At 34.3% G+C, this 10815-nt stretch overlaps 1 protein-coding gene and 1 long non-coding RNA gene across 8 annotated transcripts in view; one reads left to right on the forward strand and one right to left on the reverse strand.

Moving 5' to 3' along the window:
- LOC108732698 overlaps window positions 1–10815 on the forward strand; it is a 76671-nt gene that overhangs the window by 32392 nt on the left and 33464 nt on the right. The window lies entirely within an intron of this gene.
- The window catches only part of LOC108732694 (retinol dehydrogenase 11-like), a 21164-nt gene that overhangs the window by 9377 nt on the left and 972 nt on the right, over window positions 1–10815 (reverse strand). The window contains exon 1 of one of the 3 annotated variants that reach the window (XM_018463638.1): window positions 9105–9187. The exons of the other annotated variants lie outside the window; for them this stretch is intronic. The gene's annotated coding sequence lies outside the window, so the exon portion shown is untranslated. Of the gene's footprint in view, window positions 1–9104; window positions 9188–10815 lie in introns of those variants that run through there. 3 annotated transcript variants of the gene reach the window in all.

Consider the following 10815-nt stretch of genomic DNA (forward strand, 5'->3'; position numbering starts at 1 on the left):
AGCTAGTATTTCCTATAAAAATTTCTCTAATAGGAAATATTTAACTGCATGTTTTATTCATGGGAGACCGTCCGATTAGTCATTAATACACTTTGTCAATGCATAGTTGTTTTTATAAGGTAATGTCAAATGCTGAAATTTGCGCATTAAAGTTATTAATTTCTTATAAAGCATCAGTAAGTTCCACCCGAATAAAAAAGAAATATATTTATTGTGCTGTACTTCTTTAAAATATAAACATTAATTCCTAATAGGTACATACACGCAGAGCCGGACTGAAGGTTTTGGCCTTGTCTTTGTCTCGGTTTTAATTAATTAATCTAGTCTTAATTCTTCTAAAAAAAATTTTTAACGTTTCTTTAGAAATGATATTTATATAGTTTTTTTTGATTTCCTTTTATAAAAAAATTTGAAAACTATTAAAATATTTTTTTAATTTCTCTTTTTTTTTCACATTTTTTGAGTCGTTTGGCCCGGGGTGCATTTGCACCCCTGCACCCCGGACCAGTCCGGCCCTGGGCTTGGATACAAAATGAAAAGTATAATTCACGAAAGAAACGAAGATAAACTTAACTTTTTAGTCATCAAATAAAATATTATAAATAATAGATAAAGTTATGATATTCACAAAACAATATGTTAAACAGGTTTAATTTTTGTTAATTATGTCAAGCCAGACCGCTTCGCTCTCGTTGATTTTTATTGATTTTCATATAAAAGTATTTAAAAATCAAAAATAATACGTATATACATTCAAATTTTAGTATCCCTGTAGTGTTGTTTCGGCGCTTTTTTAGTATAAATGTGTGGCTCTTTCGGTGGTATTTCAGTAGATTTCTGGAAAACAATCCGTGTTCTTTTCGTACTAAATGCGGTACTGTTTCAGTACTCCATTCGTACATATCGGCGGTTTAGTCCTGCAAACGGACCTTTTCCGATAATATTTTAGAGAAATTTATGGAACTAGTTTGGTCGTAATTCGGTAGAGTGAAATTGAAAAGAATAATTTTTACTAGTACTAGATAGTACTGTCTCCCAAAATATTTGCCAATACTCCTGAATTTTAAACTTTTCGTAACAATACCAGCCAATTTCTCACAAACATAGGTATCTAGTGTAATACTTGCAAGAACGTTTTATTTACCTTTGAGCAAATGCCCGCAAAAAAGTTGAGAATCGTCCTTTGAAGGCCTGATATTTCGTCAAAAATATTGGTGAAAATATAACCGGGATGAAGAGCGTTTGTAGTTACGCCTGTTCCTTCTAGTCTTCTAGCCAGTTCTATATTAAAACATATGTTAGCCAATTTGCTATTGCCGTAGGTCACGTAATACGAGAGAGGACGCTCTTTTGGATATCTGTCCATATCGTCAGGATCTAAATTCGCAATCGTGTGCACAACAGATGAAACATTTACAATTCTACTCGGAGCGCTGCCTTTAAGTTTGTCTGAAAATAATTATTACATATATTAGAGCGAAATTCAGTTGTCATGTACACTGATCAGCGACCAGTACTTGGTTAAAATGAACATTTAAAAATTTTTACTGGTAACAATAGAGAAAACGATAGAAAACACGTACCTACATAGGATTTGAAAATTTAGAAAAAAGAAAGAAAGTGCGAAGACTAGCACAGGATAGAAACGAGTTGAGGTACGTGTCCAAGCAGTCTTAGGACTGATGACCTTAAGATGATATGTACAATAATTTTGTACGGTTATAATGAACAGTATACTACTATTTTTACTCCATTGAATAATTGTTAATAATTGAAGTAATTTGTTGACCACAACAATTGTTTTGCCGTACGGCTTCTTCAGGTGGGAGAAAGGATGGTGAAGATAGATGCAGTGTCTATCTTCATATATTTAAATTACGTGTCACGTTGTTTGTCCGCGATGGACACCTAAACTACTTCACCGATTTTAATCAAATTTGTACACCATGAGCAGTTTGATCCAACTTGAAAGATAGGATAGCTTACATCTCAATTTATGATCGCAATATTCAATAGATGGCGCTATGTCAAACTTCCAAACGTTTCATATAACCTACAATTTTAATAGCATAACCACCACANTTAAAAATAGCATTCTAAATTGATCACAGTTGATATATTATCAACAATATATGTAAGAAAAGTAATTCTGTTTGATCTCGAGTCTTTTATAACAAAAAAAATTGGCAGTTATAGGGACTGCCGATAGAAGTGAAAACTTAGAACGTTTAGTATTAAAATTTGAAATTTCACAATGTTTGAATAAAAATTATGAACATCAATCTTATTTTCACATCTATTGACACTCCGAGCAACAATTATATGCATGTTTATATGGTTTTTTATTATTCAAATATTTACATAAATTTCAATATACTTTATTTTTAACATTGCATCATTGCCATCATTAATTTCAACAATTCTCTGTATAGATACAGATATACTCAGATATATACTGCTATAAGCATGTCGGTGACGCGAACTCATAATATTTTCCCATGCCAAAAAGTGCCCAACGTCGCTAAAGAAGTTTTCACTTCAAAAATAGAAATTATACTTTTGAATTATTCTCCATTTTTATTCGTAGTTTGGATAAAACTAAGCAAAGAACCTAGACACTTAAGGGTTGGAAGGTTTTTATTTGTTTGGTTCTTCACACAAATACAAACCTTTCAACCCTTAAGTGCCTAGATTCTTTGCTTATACTTTTGAATTATAAAATATGAAAAAAATACTCCCAGGCAAAAAAGCAACCCTACTATATCTTATTTTAGCCAGAACCAGGTCAATTTTGGTTAATCTATAGAAATAAGTACAGATCCTTCGCCTATTTAATAAAAAATCATCTACCTAATGGAAGCGATCATTTAAACAGGTAATTATTACCCTATCTATCTTTCTTTCACAACTAATCCACCGAGGGATAAAAAGCTGACTTGGATATAAATAGAAGTGTCTGAGGGACTATGTTGAGGTCTGCCTTTAGTAGATATTTTTCATTGTAACAGGGCGTTTCTCAGTAGCGAGTGATTCTTAAGGGAGAAGGGATCGAGATTGCTTTCATCTCTTACGGACATTCTCTGAAAAGGGACAAGTCTTGTGTCAACATTTTTAATTTCAGGCGCATTTTTCCAACAAAGAAGAAGTTATCCTGCGAATTTAAGCGGATGTTTGTTATTTTATCCTACAGTCTCTATGGTAGAAAAATTCCTGAATGTCAGAAAGTCAAGCAGCGTACAAAGGAAGAAATTTAATCTAGTTCCTTACATTAGATTTGTGTCTACTAAGAATAAATCGGATGGATTAGAGTTTCTAATAATTAATCACGATATAGAGATAACAAAATAATAAATTACCTATATTCATAAAATAAAGTTGGGTTATTTACACCATTTATAACTCAAGAATGGCTGTTCCGATTTTGATGGCCTCTGATTTTTCGGATTTGCCCCTCCAAAAATAGCAGAATATCTATTAAAATATCGGAATTCACATAAAAAAAATTAATAATTGCGTCGAAATAATCGATTAACCTCAATTATTCCAGATCATTCGGTCATGTACTAGAAATTTTTAGAACAATCCAATTCGCTGTCTGTCGGTATATAGGTAAGCTATAAATCGCGAAATATTGTTTTTGGTCTGTTTAAAAAAAAACAAGGTTAGGTTAGGTTAGATTAACTTTAATGACCACTGATTTGTTGAATTCGTCTCCGCCCTGAATAGCAGAATAACCATTAAAATATCGGAAAAATTCACAGAAAAAAATAATACAAAAAATTCATTTTTAAATAAATTAGGTTTGGAACTCCGCCATCTTCCTCAATTGACAACTCCCATCCACTGCAAATCAGTAATATTTTACACATCATATTCAAATCTAGAAATATGTTGAAATATATATATATATATAGAATACTCGAATTGAAAAGTATACAAAAATACAGAAAACAAATGTCAACAACTGTCAAATCATTGCAGATCGTTCGGTCAAGCACTCATCAGTACCACAAGATTGACAACACAGGATTTATGAACTACATTATTACGTTAATAAATCCGAAAGTATTTGTAAATTTAGCTAAAAGTCATTAATTGGCTGCTAGGCGCTTAGAAGTTTTTATAGAACGTAATGATTAACAATAAAAAAAATGAAAGTAAAACAAAAACACTGGTATGCAAGGAAAGAATAAGTAGGGAAAGAGCGAGTATAAAGATAGGAGGCGAAAAATTAGAAGAAGTACCTGATTTTAGGTATCTAGGAAGTTAGATAAGTCAGGACGGAAGGAGTAGTAGGGATAGAAAGCAGAGGTTAGCGCAGGGTCGAGTCTCAATAAAGAAGTTAAGAAGTCACTTCTATGCTCGCGATTTATTGTATTTAGTACTTCTTTACGGTGAAATTATTTGTATTACTAACCAAGTAGCTCTACCGTTAGTTTTTGATGAGCAAGTCTTTTACTATTTCATAATATCCTTTAAGTTACTACTTACTATAAAACCGATATTGTTGAATATATCCAGAAAGTATTTAAAATGATTAGTCACAAAACTCTTCATTAGTTAACTATCATCATAAGGTAGTCCTAAGACTGATTGAACACGCACCTCCACTCTTTCCTATCCTGAGCTAAACTTCGCATTTCCCTAAAACTAAACCAACCCACATCCTTAACTATTTGCGAACAGTAATCTAACCTTGGTCTACCTCTACTCTTCCTAACTCCTGTTTCTGCCTCTAATATGTCTCTGACTTGACCTTCATGCCTGAGAAGGTGTCCTATCAACCTATCTCGCCTATTTTTATTGACTTCCATAGAGTCCTATGTTCTCCTATTCTTTCTAATACATCTTTATGTCTAACCTTTTCTATCCACGGTATCCTCATCATTCGCCTGTAACATCACATTTCGAGCATTTTCTTTTCCGGCGCTTCCACTATCCATGTTTCGCACCCGTACAGCACCACCCTCCAGACACACAACTTTAACAACCTTTTTCGAATTTCTAAAGTAATCATTCGCGAGCATAGAAGTGACTTCTTTTTATTGAAGGCGACTCGTTCGTTCACTATTCTCTGCTTTATATTTCTACTACTCCTTTCGCCCTGACTTTTCTGACTTCCTGGATTCCTAAAATGGCCACTTCTTCTAATTTTTCGTCTCCTATCTTTATATTCGTTCTTTCCCTACTTTTTCTTCCCTTGCATACCAGTATTTTTGTTTTACTTTCATTTATTTTCATACAGTACTATAGTTACATTATTGTTTATAAATGTTATTTAGCGGATTAGGGACAGATTGGGCACGAAAACGACAAGTTCATTGTAGTCACAATAGTTTCAAAGTCACTTGCATAAAATCTAGTCTATTTGTTGCTAGCGGTCTCTTCGACCGCAAAATGTTATTAATGTTCAATTATTGGCTCGTGTTCTGCAAGGTAAATGCATCGGGCGATACGTACTCAATCTCTTGTTGTGGTCGTCGCAAAGCAATTGGATGTTAATGACTATTTGCTTGTATTGAAGCGAAATTTAGTTACTAGGCAACTAACTGATTTGTCTGTCGAGAATAGACAATTAATTCTAATAAATAAAAGCTCCCGCCATGACTCGACCTCAAAACACATAGCTCTGTCACGTAAAATGTGATCTTCAAACTAAAATAGAGTTAATAAAAAATTCAAAAGAGAGATGCGCGTCACTGGTCACGTCACTAATGTGAATGGCATCCCGAGATAAAAATGTTCAGTCTCTCTCATCGAGTCTCTCTGGTGTCGCTAAGAGAGACTATCGAGAGACTGTAAAAAAAACTGTTTAGCGTTTCTAAACGAGAGAATCTAGCCGTTCATAGAGAGATCCTCATTTCGTATCCAGTCTCTGAACGAGAGACTCGAATCTCTGAACGAGAGACTAGAGTCGCTCATAGAGAGATCCTCATTTCGTATCCAGTCTCTGAACGAGAGACTCGAATCTGAACGAGAGACTCGAATCTCTCAATAAGTGGTGTCTCTATAGACATGGTTAAAATTCAACATATTTCAGAGATCCCGGTCTTTCTACGAGACGCTCGAGTCTCTCAATTTTTCAGTTTTATTCATTCAGTTTCTCTGTGAGAGACTCGAACCTCTGAATTAACAATTTTACCGTTCGAGTTTCTCATACAGAGACTGTGAGAAATCCATAAAAACACCTAGGCAATACCTGAGAGACTGTGAGGGACGCTCTCAGAGACGCTGAAAGACTCTGAGAGACTGGAGAGAGACTGAAAATTTTTGTCTAGAGATTACATCAAGCCAGTGTTGACAAATCCTCCCGAAGTAGACAAATCATACCGAAAACACTTACGTTTAGTTAATTTATTGTCTCAAAATTAAACATATTAGATCTTCGTAAGAAATTATTAAAATCAAAATTTCTCATTGAACTCTCAATTCTAGATTATTGCTGTAAGTTTCTGCTTTAAAATAGTTTATATAACTCAAGACAATCTAATACCAAGAAGGCGACAGACAGAAGACTCCATTCCAAGGAAGGAAGTGAGATTTCATAAGGCAAAATATGAATACCATGGGTGTGTTCCGAAATATAACCCAACATACTGGTCGTCAGAAATCGACGCCATACTGTTTATTCGTTCGGAAATTTTGTTCCATTAAAGTTTCTTACAATAAAAAATTCGTGATATACCTACTACTACCTCACACTTGTCTCATCAGTACAATATGACGTTGATTCATGACGTGTCATCGCACTGGTGAGCATTCTGGGTTATGTTTCGGTTTATGTCCAAGTGTCCCATTTACGTGAACGTATCGCACTCAAATTGTCATATGCGCGCACAAAAACTTTTTAGAGTTCTGCGCATACATCGGGTTCACCCCCCTCTACTCAAGTTGAAAGTTCTGCGCATACGTCTAGGTTACACCCCCCTCCAATTGTGTCATCTATTTCAAGTCTTCTTGCAAAAAACAGTAAAGTCTAACGTCAAACGCAGTGTAGCTGTACCGGTAAGGCTGCCAACTTAAATTTCAAAATGTATATTCATCGTTTTGCATCGACAATAGTTATGAATCATACTTAATATGAATATTATGTGTACTTTTATTTCATTATGCCTGTATTGACTTTCGAGACTTTTATTACCATTGTTTTCACTTAAGTCCAAACGGGCTAGACTAATGATCCATCACATGCGATAATGTAATATAGCTAATATTTCTCAATATTGAAGGAGCAATTTCCAACAAAATTAAGAAATAATAGCGTTGCATGTCCGCACATTTATTTCTGTATTAGAAAACTACAAAAAGTTTGACCTTCCATTATACTTCACATCGGTATATAACATCTACTACAGCACGAAAGTATTGGAAAACTTTTTTATCGTCTAAAATGTTCTACATGCCATGTTTCCAAAGGTAGTAAAATAAAGCAGCCACTCTATAAAAAAGTAAATTAAGTAAAAACCAATGACATTCACTTGGAAAAATTACTTTAAAAAAAGCTTTAATCATAACTCACGTAATTCAAGTATAAAGTTAATGGTCGTCATTTAGAAATAACTTCATACAAACCTTCTGTTTTGAAGTGCTCAATATCTCTTTAAAATTTCGAGTAAAGCAGAAAGTTCCCGAGATAAAAATGTTCAGTCTCATAGAGTCTCCGAAAGCGAGACTCGAATCTCCGTCTCTCATCTAGTCTCTCTGGTGTCGCTGAGAGAGACTGTCAAAAAAACTGTTTAGCGTATCTCGTAGCGTAGAGACTCGAGTCGTTCATAGAGAGATCCTCATTTCGTATCCAGTTTCTGAACGAGATACTCGAATTTCTGAATGAGACTGTGAAAGACGCTCTCAGAGACGCTGAAAGACTCTGAGAGACTGAAAATTTTTGTCTAGGGTTCAAAATATTTAAATTGTAATAATGCAAATAATATATTTTTCTCGTTTGTAAACAAACAAATAAACTTCGAGCAGGTACCTGCTCAGGAATCCAGCATATTTGGAAGGACAAAATGTGAAGAATACTAAAGTGTTTTGTATAAATCAGTACCGGGTGGCATGGTCTAGAGGTTTAGACCATTGCTTAGCATTCAGGAGGACGCCGATTAGACTCCGGGTCCATCTGCCTTGCTCCAAGTTTTTCTGTGGTTTCCTTGGATCACTTAGGCAAATGCTGAGGCAGTAATATTTCACTCTCTTCTGTCTTCATTTCGTCCGTCTCATCTTTCTCACCCGAACCACCACCCACCCATTCCTACGATTCCCGAACGGAGGCTGAAGAGGGCCTTTCGCCCTACCTTCCGGCGTGGTCCGGAGGGACTGCCTGCCGACCACCATTATTGGCTGGTGGGAATGAAACACCCAAAAGCTTTTATGTCATCTGGACTTCAACACAAATCAAAGCAGATTTAAGTGAAATATTCCATGTAGGAAAGTACGATTGGGTTAGGTGTGGACCAAACATGAGCTCTGGGACAAAGTTGAATTACAACTCTGGGCCAGATATGGTTGAACTACCGAGTAATAATATCAGACTGACTTGGCATACAACCTTGGACTAACGATGAATCCCAAGGATGTGCCAGAGTTGGTCTTGTAACAACCACTCTTCTACCAAAATTAAAATCAGTGTTGACCCAGGGAATAAAATTTGCAAATAAACTATATAAAAAANTTACGCACCAATGTTCTGACCACTAAACTACGAGAGGTGACAACAACAACCACGACCAACCGACCTACAAGGTTAACGATCCGTCGAACTAATGTAACTATATACTGAATATACTATGATTAAACATACATATAATTTAGATATCTTTTAGAAGTGAGTTAGTTTAATATGAAATATTATTCTGAAAATTCATTTCTGAATTTTTTACCCACTACACGCTACCTCAAATTAATGAGGGAAAAATTGTTGCTGTTGTCACACCCCCGCCGGGAATCGAACCCGGGACCTTTGGCTTTACGCACTAATGTTCTGACCACTAAACTACGAGAAGTGACAACAGCAACCACGCCAAACCGACCTACAAGGTTAACGATCCGTCGATTTTTATTAACTTAATTATATATATTAAATATAGGATTTCATATATAACTACCACTAATTTCCATATAAGGAATAGAGTGTTACAACAGTAGGAAACAAACTAAATAAAATTATTATACATATACTGACAACGACATAAACAGACTGCTAATTCGTTTCGTAATTTTGCACTGCGCCAGAATAATAAATAATTGACCTATATCCTAGCCTTGATTTATCATTATCTTACGTGTACAATTATTTTCCTGAGTAATCATAAGCATTATATTCATAAGATATCATTCCTTTTTTTTTTGGAAATATGTAATTTAAATATATTAAATGGTATTCTGAAAGAACTAGTTGAAAATGATTAAATGTAACCCGTGCGCAGGGCTTCGATTGGATTGGATTTTTATTTCTAACCCTAAGACGCTTGCAGGCTTCAAAAACATTTTCGGAAATTACTTTCGCTATCAAAAATTATAAATACATTTAATTGGTAGATTATGATTGCACTCCTTGCTAATTATTCTAAAAATTTTCTGGCGTGATTGAACCCCGTGTTAATAATGCCCTTTAATACTATGGTACGTTTGCACCCCAACAAATTTTTTAACCATTGTTATTATTATTCGTGTATTTAGTTAGTAAACCCTGTGAAAGTAAACACATCAGTATTTTAATATTAAATGAAGAAGCTTTAAAAATTAAACAAAATTGTTACTACTGGTTTATAATTTGTATACAAAATTGTATAGATATTGACTCAGTCATGGATATACTGAGAGAGGCAGTTACCCTCCCCCTAAACCAGTGATGGTAAACGTAAAAATGCACCAATCTCTTGGTATTTAAACCAATTTTTAATTATTTAATTTGGTACGCAAAAATTGTCCTGGTAAAAATCTGTAGAAAGCTACTGCCTTGTATTTAACCGTAAAAACGGTATTTTTTGTAATTTAAATAAATGCACATTATGTTTAATTATTGTATAGAAAAATCTGTAGAAAGCTACTGCCTTGTATTTAACCGTAAAAACGGTATTTTTTGTAATTTAAATAAATGCACATTATCTTTAATTATTGTATAGAAAATATCCCATTTACCCCCTCCTCCGGGTACGCCCATGGATACAACAGCTCTCAAGCCCGAATTATCTATCAAAATCGAACGACTGGACACATTGGAGAAATTCATATCTCCAATATCACGTGCTATCTCACGTAAGATGGAATTGTGATTGTTGAAGCAGGATAGTCGGTGTTTAACTTATACAAGCTTCTGCTGTACGCCAACTTAATGTTGTACAGCTAGTTGATCATTTTTCCTTTTTTTTTACTAGATTTATTATTAAAGGATCGAGACTATTCACAATTAAAAAATATGTACAACTATTGTAACTTAAATAACTAAATGCGTATTATTGAGAACCGTGCTTACTGATGTATATTGATGAACTTTCGTTAGAAAATTTTAGACATGTATTTAAATAAACGAGAAAGAGAAGAACAATTTAAGATAGATAGAGATAGAATTAGAAACTAGTATGAAAAACTTTACAGCAAATGACTGCATTTCAGGTAAATGTGATAGGTACAATTGAAAAGGTTATGAGAGGAAAATACGGCCCTAATATGATTTTAACGATGAGTCAGGTAAACATTGAATAGGTTACTATTGTATTATGAATTCCAAGAGAAGATTCAAATGTAATATGCACGATAATGTAAATTAGGATGCAAAGAATGTACAGTTAAAACCAAAAGCAATCGAATAAGATA

The sequence above is a fragment of the Agrilus planipennis genome, unplaced genomic scaffold, assembly GCF_000699045.2.
Source record: "Agrilus planipennis isolate EAB-ADULT unplaced genomic scaffold, Apla_2.0 scaffold56, whole genome shotgun sequence".
In the NCBI taxonomy this organism is placed as follows: domain Eukaryota; kingdom Metazoa; phylum Arthropoda; class Insecta; order Coleoptera; family Buprestidae; genus Agrilus; species Agrilus planipennis.